General features: G+C 39.4%; 1 long non-coding RNA gene and 1 pseudogene across 1 annotated transcript; one reads left to right on the plus strand and one right to left on the minus strand.

Moving 5' to 3' along the window:
- The first annotated feature begins 57 nt into the window (after window positions 1–57).
- Window positions 58–9,682, plus strand: LOC116781190. The gene is made up of 3 exons (XR_004354801.1): window positions 58–1,180; window positions 7,010–7,132; window positions 9,336–9,682. It is a non-coding gene; the product is annotated as an uncharacterized LOC116781190 (long non-coding RNA).
- On the minus strand, window positions 6,524–12,848 carry LOC116781189 (annotated as a pseudogene).
- Between the last annotated feature and the right edge of the window lie 1,793 nt (window positions 12,849–14,641).

Here is a 14,641-nt window from a genome sequence, read left to right on the forward strand (position 1 = left end):
GCTAATGAAGAAGTCCAAGGGATCTGTTATAATACTAGATGTTGTGATTATCCACGAAATTTCACTGTTAATTCACTTCCTGGCTCTGTTTTGAACCACTAAAATGGGGTCCACCATAGATATGTCTCTTCCAGAGGTGGCAAGTGGTAAAGCAACATCAACACTAGCTCCAGGCCACTTGACACTTGGCTTTAACACCACTGAGCAGTGCTTGTCTCTTGTTTAGTGGTATAGACATAACAAGAGAGCTGCCCAAAGTTAAGCATCCAGTGATCTTGATTTTCACCTAACCTTGCTGTTAGCCCCAAGCTTGCGCAAGCTTGCTCCTTCATCTTTTTTACAATTCTTCAAGAGGTATGGGTGAGAAGTGCTGTTCAAGCGCCAAATGTTGACTAATTACTATTATTACAAACATTGCAAGGTTGGCTTGCTGGGGGTGTTCAGTGTGAGGGTCCTAATCACAGATAATGAGACATCAGTGGGAAATTACATTGGTTCCTGTGGTGACACACTGCAGTAAAGAAAATGCTTTTTTTTTCCCCTCCTAAAAGACTAATTGCTCTGTGCTATTGTTTAACATCCTGCAATTGCAAGTACTTTCACAGGAAAAGTAGTTGTTTTTTTGGATTGGTGTGTAAGTGTGCATTTAGAAAGGGCTTAATGTGAAACTGTGAACAGCAAAGGAAAGTAGAAGGAAACCCAAAGGTGACATATGCCCCTCTTAGAGAGCCTGAGATTCCTATGCATAAATTAACATAATTAACCTGAGTTATATATATACAGTGTAAAGGCTAGTATCCCATCTACAGAATACAACCATGCAAACGCAGTGAATGACTATGCAGTGTGACATGTCAGTACCCTCCTGTGTATTGAACTGGAACTTAATTCCAGATGGCAAACAGTAAGAAAGTTTTAAATATGCCTTTGGATTTTATCAGGTTGCAGTTCTGGGATTATCTGGAGAAAGATACAATAGAAAAAGAAAAGAGGCTTATAATGGACATAGTTTTATGCACACAGAAATAGTTTGCTACAGAATCATTTAATAAAATGTAGAATTGTGCTAAATGTGTTTATTATGATAATTTTCCCTACTTTTGTTATTGCTGCAGTCTGATGGGGAGCTGTGTGACTTCAGATAACATCTAGACAGTGACTTCAAGAGCAATAACTGAAGGTGAGACGTTGCAGATATTAGGATAATTAGCACTGCTGCTCTGTGTCAACATATCCTAATGCATGATAATCTGTCAATGTGAAGGTATTAGAACAAAATATTTTTTAAGCTTATGAACATATTACACAAAAAAGGCTTATTTTAAAAAGTTCTTTTTGAGTTTGAAATGGCTAAGTGAAGAAATGCAAGTTCTCAGACAAAAGCGTTACCAAGAAAAGTCTGAAGATTAATTACATATGCTGAAAATACAACCAAAAAACAGTAGAAGAGCTTATGCTGGTGTTAAGGAGAAAATTGTTTCCTTAGAGCAAAGTACATACAGATTCTTTTGTGCCAAATCAGAAAAAAAAAACTCAGTACTTGTCTTTTGTTACTGTGCTCACCTCCCTGTAATTTTACATACTGAATTTAATGTTGTTAGACCTTGTGCTCTTGTCATAGAGAAGTCTAATTGTGAATTAATGGGCATGCCTGTAAGCATTCTGCAGAATCGTATGTATTGAAATTCACAAATATGCATTCTCATTACTTTCAATATTCTAGTTTGTAGGAAACTGTCTTGCACTCCTGCCAAATCTAACCTGCATATTCTAATATTCTATCCTATATTCAATACTACTTACGAGTGATGCCAGTAAAGCACTAGTTCTCAAAAATTGCACAGGCAATATTTCTATCCTCTGAAGTGGATATTAGTAAAACTGGGAATTTTTACATATAGAGAAAGACTGTAGAGCCAGGACAACAAACTTAGACTGATTTATCCTCCCGACAGCTGCTGTTAATTCATGAGAAGCACTTGTATCCACTGCAGCCATGGAGAGCAGTGGTGTCACCAGGATCAAGCCAGTCCCCCTCTGGCCTTGTCACACAGGCAGTCCATCACTTTCTGTGGTAGAGCAGGGAACCTGCTTGAAATTCCAAGTAGTAGAGAAGTACCAGTCCAAAATCTGCTCTTTTTCTTGACCTTTTTTTTCTTTCTTGAACGACAGTTTCTGGATAGAAGATGAGGGCTGAAACACAGGCTATAGTACAGCTACATCTATTAACTTAACCCTTAAGTAGTGATCCTGATGTATCCTGAAAGAGAAACTCAGAAGTTTGTGACATCTGAGACACCTCAGAAACAAATTTAACAGTCTTTGCTGCATAAATAGGCAAATTGAAATGCTTACCAATATTTGTTAATAGATTTGTTTGAGTAGGAAAGAAAGACACTGAAAATCACCCATCAGTCCCTTTCATTTCAGCAGCAATGTCCTTGCACTATGAAGAAAAAGTGATAGGAGCTTCCAAACATGTGTTGTAGGGACACATTTCAGATACATCATCTTAATTTCCCTCCCTCTACTACATTTCCTTTTATTTAAAGTTTGGTGGGAGGCTGAAGAGGGAGGATGGGAGATTGGCTAAGGAAACAAGGAGAAACCACATTTTAGGCCATTACAAATCTTTACTAAAGGAAGTTGTTACACGATTGCTGAGACTGGATCTTTCATTCCAGCCATATGGACTAAATTTTTGTGTTATCCGAGACTTTGCTGCCCTTCAAATTGTATTTTTCTCCCCAAGATTCATACACATCCTTACATTTCCATACTGAAACTAGCAACTCATGTGTTTCATTTCAGCTCCTTTTTTGTTCCTAAGAAAATAAAGTTTTTCACAAAAGCGACATCCAGTTTTCATTTGAAACCTGTGGCTCTTTCCTCTTGATTTTTTTCTTTCGATCATTGGACTGTTTCTACCAGGTTGTGCTGCCAATTTCAATCTTCACATCATGGTTTATTCCTCTTAAACATGGTTTACAGAGCCATGGCTGGGTCTTCTGGCTGGATTTTTGTCATTAGTTTATCATCGCTACAGGCTGCCATGACCATGTGCTTTGATTATAGAACTACTTGCTATTTGCCATGTGACTTCTCTAAACATGGTTTCTTGATATCATTTCACTTCAGAAATACATATTTACTTGCTGTGCACCCTGTTCTCTTATGTTATAAAGGGGAATTTTTGTACAATAGATGATTTGCACAATGCTTCACTGTACCTTTTCTCTTGCATTTTCCCCAAGTTTTCTGTTATAGGTAATTGATGCGCTGAAACATACATTTAGCCGTGGTATCTTAGACTTGGTATGAGGAATAAAAGAATTAAGATTTATGATACTAAAAGAGCAACTCTGAACAGTGTATTCAAAAATTTAATTTGGCTCCATATGTTTACTAGGGAGTGGTCTACGGCTAGAGAGTTATGATCTGAAAATGTAATTTGGAGATGTTGCTAAGGGTATGTTTAATCTCTGTCTGACTGCAAAGCTGTCTCACATAAAAATTGCTTTGGTTTTATTAGGCAGATCATGACAACAGCTGAGGTCAGCAGAGGTAGCAACTGGATGTCTACAGCAAGACAGTGTGATCTAATTCCTTCCCACAGGAACAGGAAGGAATCATCTTGATTGGTGCAGGCTTTCTTCCAAGCATAAGTGAAATTTTGAAATACTAGGGGCTAGAGGCAAAGAAGGGAGATTAGAAGACAAAGAGTCTTTGCATGAGATCGGGGAATTTTTCTATATGGGTTTTACAATTAAATGCTCCTCTGGACATGTAAAACTAATTTCATCCCGAAATAGGCACGTAAGTAGATAAAATGTGTTATGCAAACTCTTCCTTTTACTTTACTCCTATTATCCCCCCTTTTAAAGACATTTTGTCTATGGATGAAGTAGTATAATATTCTTTCCCTTATATATAGGAGAGGCTTAAGGCAAAAAAAACATCTATCCATGGCACAAAACCACGCTGATTGCTTTCATTAGAAGGCAGGATTACCAGAACAGTAGAGCTACGCAAAGCAAAGCTCTACAGAACTGTGTTAGAGGTGCACAGAAGCACTTTTCCTGCCCGTATCAGAGGGTATCGAGCATATCAGAGCTGGTCTCCACTCATACTTAGTCAGACACAGACTTGGGCGGATGGGGGAAGTTTGGCCAGTCTGTACACAAGAAGTGCTGAGAGCTGCCCAGCATTAGACATAAATGTGGCAGAGAAATATCTAGTTTAAACCCATAGCCCTTGAAAAAAGGCAGAGGACCAACCCATGGGCATGTGTGAGAGAAAATTTTACTGCTGCCAGCTCAATGTGTGATGGGCATGGCCAGCCCTGTTTGGAAGCTGAGTATCTCAGTTGGCTTGCTGAGAAACAGAGTCTTTGTCACGGTCGCAGTATATTAACATATATTTCATCATTAATGTAGCTACGCAGCCTCTGCACAAGAGCTGGCTTCAACCTGGCCAGCCTGAATACAGGTGGAATAGAAAGTTCTCCATCCACACTTGACTGCTACTAGACCTATTCCTAAACAGCTACATATAACAAGTGGAAGAGAAAGAAGACGGAAAGGAGGGAAGTAGTGAAAATTAGAGTAAATATAAACAGCTTGCAAAACAGAAGTAGCAATCATAGCTCTCCAGTTTTTTAGTTTCCATTTTCTTTTGCTACAGATTACTTCAAACATTTTTCTAAAACAATTTGCATACAAACTCTAAATGGCTGGGCTACTACCATCTGGTGACTTGCATGAGAAGTACAGCCTGGTTCTTTATGAAGTTACCTGGTGAAAATCATTTTTCTTGGAAATTAACTATTTCCCATCAGAAACAAGAAGAGTCACTGAGAAATTTTCTTGAGCCTTGGGGATGCATCTGGTCCTCAGACAGTGTCAAACCCACCACTCACAGTGCTGTCAGGCTCAGACTTGGTACTACTGGTAAAAAGAAGTTTTGTACTATGAAATTCGTGCTACCACAAAGTAGTAGGAAAACAACTCAGATCTGATCACTGATCATTTGGAAAAAGTTCACTTTCTTTCATCTGCCTCTCTGTAGCTGAATACGTTGACACACAGATAACAGACCTATACTGGTTTACTATGTCACCTCTTAGCCTTGATTTCCATATGTCACAGAACAATCCAGCAATTCGTCAGTTATTTATATGTTAAAATGTTTCATTACTTGCTAACACACACATATTGTAAATAGAGATATCTCTGAGTATAGTTTAGACTATGTTGTTAATGACAACCCTGTCATGGTTTGAGATAGCCCAAATTCCAATTCCCTAGCTCCATCCCCCCCTCCCACATCTCAACCCAATGTGAGATGGGTTTTTTTCCAGACAAAACACAACCAGACTCAGAATGGGGAAAGGGAATATATTACAATGACTATACAAATAAATACTACAATACATTATACACACGACTACAACTATCTCTACCATGACATAAGTATTTACAATGGATCAGATCTCTTCTCCCCTCCAAATAAAAGTCCAGGAGGGAAAGAAGGACAGATCCCTTCCAGTCTCTTAGGGCAGCAGCTTCTTCAGAGTAGCAGTCACTAAGCAGCAGCATCTTCTAAGGCAGCAGGCTCTCTCTGTCTCTTCTGTTTCTTGTAGCAGCTGATAGCTGGATCTCTGCCAGCACACACGAGGGGGGTATCCCCCTCGGCCACTCGTCTCTCCAAACGAGTGGTCTTCCGTGGGCTTCGTCACCCCAGACAAGGTCGTATCACCACGTCATATCACGAAGCACAGGGGGTCTTCGTGACGGTCTGGTATCTTCAGGAGATTCAAGCTCCTTGCAGGGCCTCTGTGCCCTGTCTCAGGCTGCGAGCTTCTTTGTAGCTTGCAGCAAGGGAGGGCCCTCAAGGCCAACCTCCCACACTCCGTCCTGGCTGAGCTCTCAGGACGTCCGAGCTTCTCAGCATGTTGCACTTCAAGGCTCTTTCAAGTAAGAGTCTATCAACTTCCTCCTTCCAGGAGGTCTCAAAGGAGTTTTGGGGGGTCTGGTATCAGTTCTTACCCCCAAGAACTCTGTAGAACTCAGCTGCTGACTCTCCTTCCCTCAGGTCTCCTTCCAGGAGTCCCTTCTCTGGTGCTGCATGTATTTGTTGCTTCTTCGGTTCAGTTCTGGCTGCTGCTTTCTCCGGCCACTGCCACGGCCACTGCCCACGATGGAGAAAACATCTCCCAGCATAACTATAGGCACCTAGCCCAGCATTATGCTGTTCCAGGTCCCCACAGGCTCCAGCTGGGGCTGGGGGGCCAAAGCCCCCCCCGTGGGGCTCAGAGCCCCTTCCTCGTGGCTCACAACATGGCCACCTTCTCCTAACCTCAAACTACAACTCTTCTCTTCCGGTCTGGTTGTGATATGTTTACATTTTTTGCAGGAGCGCTCATTGGACAGAAATTCAAAACTTCCAGGGGTTTCCACCCCTTGGGGTCTACCACTTTTCTTATCCTCTGGGGGAAAACAAAGTCCAAACCACTACAAACCCACATTTTCATTTGGGAGTTTTAGAATATGGGGATTTCAGAAGTCATTTTCTTAATTCCCTAGCTTCTTTCTAACACTATTTTTCCTGTACTCAGACCTCTGTCATAAGGGCTTTCTCTTTGAAGAAGTTCTTAAAAATGATACAGTTGTAGAGACCATTAGAGTAGGCCTCCTCACTTAAAGCTAAAAGGATGTCTTTCAGAGTGATTTGATTTTTCTACTATATATATACACCATGATAGATATCTTACCTGTGTGAGCTGGATTTATGAAGCAGCAGTAGCCACTTGTGTTAAATACTATTCTCTGTTTCCAGTGGAATAGCAAAAGAGTCCATAATCAGAAAACCAGCAGACTTATCCTCGCTTGTTGCTCCTTTTGTGTCAGTTACTTCTTCTCTCTGTTTTGCTTCTTGCTAGCAGATGGGAAATCCTTGCACAGCAAGTAGAAGTGCTTCCTGAAGTTTTTCCTCCTTCCTTTTTCTCCAGCTGAGAGGAAGTGTTGCTACCAGGTAGACTCTCTACTCATCACCCACTGTGGAACAGGAAATAACCATATGGACATTCATACATCAAACAGCAGAGAAGACTTCTGAAATGGTAGATTAGCATGTAAGTACCAAATAAAGATATTATTATTTTTTTTTTACAAGTAATGCTCTTCTTACTGCTTCTGTCTCATTTCTGTCTTGAGGTTGTCTGTACAGAAATCCTTTAAAATAAGTATTTCAGATTCTGAGGCCTACATATAAAACTGAAACTTGATAGCCATCACTGCTAACAGTTAACTTCTGGCCAGCACACAACGATAAACATGTGACAGGTAGACCAAAGGACTGCTGAAATCTTGCTCAAAACCACAGAATAGTTTGAGTTGGAAGAGACTCATAAGGATCATTGAGTCCAACTCTGAAATGAATAACCCATGCAGGGATTGAACCCACAACCATGGCAGTCTCAGTACCGTGTTCTAACCTACTGGGCTAAACTCATAACACTGTACAATGTATTGACATTGAAGACTTTGAGCTGTACCTGAGGAGAAGACATTTCTTTTCTGTGTTGAGGTTGTTAGATTCAAAGTACTTTGAGGCACTTTCCCCAGTTTTAGAGCTCTGCTTTCCATTTAACACTTTTAACAGATTAGAAAAATGGTGGCTGCCCAGGGAAGCCTGGAGGTAGTTAAAAACCCCACGCTTGGGGATATGACTTAGTGGTGGACTAGGCAGTGTTAGGTGTGTGGTTGGACTCAGTGATATTGTCATTTCCAACCTTAAATGATTCTACAATTTTGTGATTCTATATTTTTATTTTTCTATCTCCATTTTCTTTGTAAATTGGTCAGGCTTCATCCCTAAGGTTAATCCAAAAAACTGAATATGTATATATATTCCTTTCCTTATAATATCTGGCAGGAAACACTAAGCTGTGTTTCCTGCCATCTGGATAAACTGTCAGGTTAAGAACTATTATACTGCAGTTGCATTATATGGAGTTGATAAGGAATTAATTGCAAGCACTGACAGTCTCATGGTATTCTGTTTCTTAATATTAAGAAAAGCCATGCCAGTGGCAACTGATGCTTTCATTGTTTTTTAACTCAACAATGTGGTTGAGTTTTGTTGAATTTTCTTCAAAAAATGCTGGTCTGTGCAACCTACTGAAAAGCAACAAGAAAAGTCTGATTCAACATGATTGAACATCTGCCTGACAGAAGCATGCAGTTACTCCACCGACTACAATTAAAGAGTTCCATTGTTTAAAGTTTAACACATTTTAAGTGCTTTTCTGAGTGGTACATATTTTAAACTGATGTCACTCAAATACCATGAACATAACAATAGCTCTAGACAACCTTATAATTAGACTTATTGAAACAAAGTACTTAAGTCTACAAATGGCTAGGCTATGCAATTTTCCACACTGTGTTTCTGGTCTTCTTTCTTTCAGTACGATAAAATCAGAATGTCAGTATAAGATTTCCTCAGATTTCTCATGACACCTTTATAATGATTTTGCTTTGTTATATCCTCTTTCTGACTTCACAGTGTTTAGGTGCCATCTACTTATCTTTCTATAAAAAGCTCCAAGGAATTTAATTAACTTATTTAAATGGGCTCATTATCTAGACTGAGAAAGGCCTCCTCACTGTTGCCAAAACCAGGCAATCACTTACACTTTACCCTCCAAGTTTTCATGCAGGGCATCCTACATCTGCAGAAAGAACCAGGGACTTCAGTCAGAATAATTCATTCATGCCACATGCTGCCTTTGCTCAGAATTGCAAATTTTGGCATAGGGTGCTTTGTTTTTGTTCTTTAATGTCAATTTTCCCCAGCTCACAAACCTCCACATCTCAGGATGTCTGAAGGCATCCCTACCTGCATGATATTTAAATAAGAAAAGATGGAAGAAATACGACGTATGATTGATTCATGGAAGATTGTAACATTTTAAAAGTGTGTATACATATTCTAGGTGTGTCACAGTTATGTACACTTCTTCAGCTGAATAAAATGTTCAGCTAAATAAAATTCTCAGTCATTTTTTTGATTTGGAGTCCTACTCAAATTATAATCACATAGTTATGCAACAGCCCTGCAACGACTCCTGTCAAAATGCTATTTATGAATATTAATTATTTTTTAGTAAACAAACAATTGTTTGGTTTCAGACAATTGCTTATTACAGCAACTCTTTTAATTTGCACGCAGTGATCATAGAATAACCTCACAGAATCTAGATCCAGTTACAAAAACGTGCTACCCTTCTCACCTACCCACATAATTAATTTACTGTCACTTGTTTCCTCTAGAGTGTGTTGGGGACGGCTGGAAACTGCAGAGATGAGCTCCAGAAACATCTGTCTATTTTTACTGTCTCCATTTACTTCAAATGGGTGGGTGTCTAGTCTTCTCTCACAAAACTCTGCTCACTGGAGGCCTCTGCAAAATTATGCAGGTGTGAAATGTGTGCGAGTGGAGAGGCAGGCTGAGATTTCCCAGCCCATGGGAGGCACTGTAACAACTGGTTCCCGTTTGGGGTGTCCCCAGCCCAACTCCAAAGCTAAGATCTTCTCCTGAGTGCTGTCCTCTGCTTGGAAAGCTGCAAATGTTACAAGCCTGACAGAGGATGAAATTTGATGACTACATCACAGTAGATGAGATCAGGTGTCAGCCTTGATCATAGAATGTGATTGTTGGTGTCAGTTTGTATATTTTTTAAGTACCGTCATTGTATCAACTTGAAATTTTACTTTTTCTGAAGTCTTCCTCACTGAAAAGAGAATCAGATGCTAAATCATCTGGAGAGAAAAAAGGGATTTTTTTTCTACTACTGCAAATAAAACCCCAAAGGTTACAATTATGTGCAATTATGAAAATTAAACTGTACATAGTATGTGTAAAAGTAATTAATTAAAGGACTGTATGTTGCTGTACCAAGAAAAGCCCACAAGAATCAATTAGATGACAAGCTGCCTTTCCATGAAGTGTCTGATACAAAATCTCCTATTCTTCTCTTTTCTCACACATCATCTTAGCTCAGGGTGTATTTTCTGAGGGCAGCACACATTGAGTGGGCAATTTTCTCTTGCACTGAATCATGATTTAAAGGGTAATTTGCACACTGTAGAGTTGATTAACTTATTTAAAAGAAAAAACAAACAGCAACCAACAGAAGTTAATAATGAAATAACGATACAAACCAAGCTTTGGAAATTAAGAAAACAACTCCATCAGGAAGTTTGTCATAGCCAGAGTCTGAAATGGAAGGAAAAAATTAAACATGAAAGGATTCTAAAATGCAGCTGCTTTTTGGTGTAACTTGAAACACCTCCTACGAACTCACAGAAAGCTAAGTATCATAATGCAAATAATAATTTTGGTTTAAAAAAACCCTGTTACTGAATTATTTTAAATCACCTGAAGGGAACCAGTCTTGAAATAACGTGATACTAACTGGAAAACTCTTCTGGCCTCTCCAAATTCACCTGCATCTGATGAGTAGAAACCACAAGTATTAGAGACAGAAGTCTCCAGGCTTAAAAGTTTCTTTACAGAGTGTACTTAGCTAACAGTAATTTATTCAGTTTGACCCAAATTACAGTAATTTGCATGGTTTGGTAGTTCAGTACGTTGGAGCATGGTGTTAATAATGCCAAGGTGGTGGACTCGATCCCGGCATGGGCCATTCACTTAAGAGTTGGACTCGATCATTCTTCTGGGTCCCTTCCAGCTCAGAATATTCATTGACTCTGTGATTTAATGCATAGCCAAGATCAAAATGGAGTTTCTGTCCTGTCTTTACTTGGCGATGGCTTAACTTGCTGCTCATTGTTTGCTTTGGCTGCTCTTTGTCTGCTTTTATCTCCAGGACACTGTCTCTCTACTTCTGAGAAACATCCCCACATTTTTCTGGCTTCTTCCTGCACCTCCTGCTTTGATTTAGCTCGCTGAAGTAATTGAAGCTGTACCTGCAATTCTATGACACTCTTGCTCCTCATGAATTGTTTGGTTCAGGTGATCGTTCTTTAACTCCAGTTCGTCATTCTGACTCTGAAAATCTTCCATGATGACCCGCAGTTCCTTCTCATCTTCTTTCCACTTTCAGAAGAACATTCCTCAGTTTCACTTCAGCCATACAGCTAGTCAATTTCCATTTGAGCTTTTTCTTCTCAAAGGTGATCAATTTCTTCCTTCTCTGGGGCAACCTATCTCTGCAGAAACTGCTCCACAGCCAGCAGTTCTTCTTGTTCTATTAAAATCTCATCTTCTAGTGCAAGCAGAATACTTATAACTTCCTCATTCTCACTGATTTCTTCTTTATAGACATATTCCTTTGAAAGACTAGCAATTTATTATGAAATCTTTGCTTAACACTCCTGTCTCTTAGCTTCTCTTAGCTTCCTCTTAAGAGCTGTTAAGATTCTTTGCACCTTCCAGAGTCTCTCTTCTTTGGACAAGTCTTTCACCCCTGACTGCAAATCTCTGTAAAAACAGTTCAGCAGGAACTCCTGTCAACCCATTTCTTCTTTGATGCTTTCTTATGTTTCTGGAAGTGCTGGCATTGTTGCCATATTTGACCAGTGAAGAGGTTTGGTTGCATACTTTAGGGTCACATTCCCAAAGAATTCTTGAACATGTATAAAAAATACATACAGGACATGGTTACTTTTCTGAACAGTAAGGTTGAGCACTATAGAAGTATTCTGGATGTTAATTTTTGTTTCCAGTTCCTTTGCAACAACATCGTATGTATGCATAATTAGCCAAGACATTAGGAGATAGCTACATGCTGGCAACTCTTTCAGCTGCCTCTAGCACTCCTAAACTTTCTCAGCTTTTGTGCTTTATCCTCAGGCATCTTCAGAGTCGGGCATAAGCTCTTTGGTAAGCAAATTTTCAGGCAGTTGTCATAGGTACTATTTTAGCAAGTTGGCAACTGTAGTGGACTTGTATTCTTCCAGTTTAGGAGATTCTTCTGTCTTAAGCTGCTTTTAGCTGAGCAACTTTTGATTTTATTCATGAAACTCTGTAGATGCCTTCACATTTCATGCCATACTTCTCTATGAAACCTATACATTATGGAAAACTGCTGGCTGGAGGGTGCCATTATACACCATGGTCCTGTTTACTGCATCAGATGAATGCCAAACATGTATCTATGACTTGGAACATCCACTTGAGATATTTCTGTCTTTTGAATTAACTTTTTCTTTTTCTTCTTCTCTGTCCACTGTTTTACGATATCTGTTGCAGTTAAGTCTTTTGACTTCTTTTCTCTATGTTTGTCTTCCTTATGCTTGTCTTCCTTGTGGTTTTCATCTTTGGGTTTCTCTTTTGTTTCAGAATTCTTCTCATTTTTTTTTTCAACCACTAGGTTTCTAAAAGACATTTATTATCTCACACTGCTTCAACTTTGAAGGACTTTCAGCATCATCACTGGAACTGTCCAGTGAAATCCTTATATTCTTTTTTCTTTCTTAAATTTTCCTTTCTTCTTCCCATGCTCCTTTTCATCATTAGATACTATATCTGGAGGGTCATGCAAGGTGTCATGAGGTGGTAAAGGCTCACTGGTGCAGTACCATCCAGAGAATTTTGAAGGAATGATTTCTTCAGAACTGGGAGCATGAGCAAGACCCCTACTGTGTTCTACTTGACGGTGTTCACTGCCAGTGGGAAGCAGGAAGCACTTGATCATTCTGGTTCCCTGATATCAAAGTGAAATCTTCTACTACCTGTCAATGACACTGTCAGGGACCTGCTCTCTGGGACAGCAGTTCCGCTTCAGCTTCACACGCAGGGCCTTGCCTCACTCCCCGTTCTGCCTCTGTTGTCAGGCTACAAAGATGGTGAAGGGCCCTGAGGGGAAGCTGTACGATGAGTGGCTGAGATCACCTGGTCTATTCAGCCTGGAGAGGAGGAGGCTGAGGAGAGATTTCATTGCAGTCTTCAACATCCTTTGGAAGGGATGTGAAGGGGCAGGCACTGATCTCTTCCTCTAGTGACCAGTGACAGGACCCAAGGGAATGGTATGAAGCTGTGTCAGGGGAGGTTTAGACATTAGGAAAAAGTTTTTCACCCAGAGGGTGGTTGGGCACTGGAACAGGCTCCTCAACACCAAGCCTGAAGCATTTCAAGAAGCATTTGGATGATACTCTCAAACACATGATGCGACTCTTGGGGATGGTCCTATGCAGGGCCAGGAGCTGGACTTTGATGATCCTTGTGGGGCCCTTCCAACTCTGTGTTTCTGTGATTCTGTGAAAATTTCTGCCAATCTCACCTCCTTGTTTTCTCTTTGCTTGCAAGGCACCTATTCATACTGAGTGTAATAATCCCACTGAAAGGATCATACTTTCTAAATGTTCTGTAACAGCTTGAAGCCGCCATCAGCTGAAAGGAGCTGAAAGGCAATTTACAATACTTTGGTGTAGCATTACGGAGCAAACCTTCTGTGTGTGCAGGCAGTAGAGACAGGTTCTGGATAGGTCTGACTTCATTCATTTAAAGCATCATATATCCTGCAAAGAAATTTCTGAACACATTAATCATTTTTTCTGGCAACATTTTTTTCAGATGCATTAAATGTTAGAAATTAACATTTTCCCATCAGCTCTCTAAATTCCCTGCTTCTTCACAAAATACAGATTATGGTTTTACAAAACTACCTATAAAATCAAATTTTTGTTTACACAAATTCTTTGGTTGAATTGGACACTCAGTACTCTGCGTTGCCAAAAAGATGCAGGTTCACTTCTTATACCCAGTCTTCCAAATGAAATATGGGTCTATGCACAAAACAATCATTTAATTTTTACATTCTGAACACCATAGCATTCTTTCCCCCCTCTCTCTTTTTCCCTGTGCTATCATTATTTTGCATGGTTAGATAATAATCTCAATTTTTGAATCTTAAAGTTAACCATCATCTTTTGGTGGAATATTATCATGAATGATAAATACGAAAAACCTATTTTATTTTGAAAATCGCTATAAATGTTAATTTATATTTTATATTTGAAATTAAGAGTAAGTAAAGATTGATCTTGAGGGAAAAGAATAGAAAAAGGAACTGCAGATAGTGGCAAAAACATTAAAAGCACCTACAATTTAAAACATAAAGTAGACCAAGACAAACAATTTTTGTCTAAATCAGAAAGAAAATAGTATTCTGAGATATTTTATATGCCTGTTGGAGAACAGAAGATATGTATTGTGGAATCCTTTTCTCTTGTAAACTTCCTTGAAAAATTATGTATTTCCCATATTTCATCACTGATTTTATATTGACCATAAACACTCCTGCATACCTGGAAAACAAGATGCATATTTTTCATTTTAGTCTACCAATGGGTCCTATTTCCATCCGAGGAAAACCAGTAAAGAACAAATATCTGCTTTCCATCACAATTCTTCAGCAATTCTTTATTCTTCAGCAATCTGGCTGCACCTAAATCCTCTCGATATAAAGGAGCTGTTTTGGAGAAATAGATGGACATATGCTTTTGGTTATACAACTACTTCAATAGCAGTAAAAATGCCTGCAATTTACAGAGCCAAAGTGAAGATAAAATTTCTGAGATAGGTAGGCTTTAAAAAAAACAGAACAGGAGTT

Source organism: Chiroxiphia lanceolata, chromosome Z, assembly GCF_009829145.1.
Source record: "Chiroxiphia lanceolata isolate bChiLan1 chromosome Z, bChiLan1.pri, whole genome shotgun sequence".
Lineage (NCBI taxonomy): Eukaryota > Metazoa > Chordata > Aves > Passeriformes > Pipridae > Chiroxiphia > Chiroxiphia lanceolata.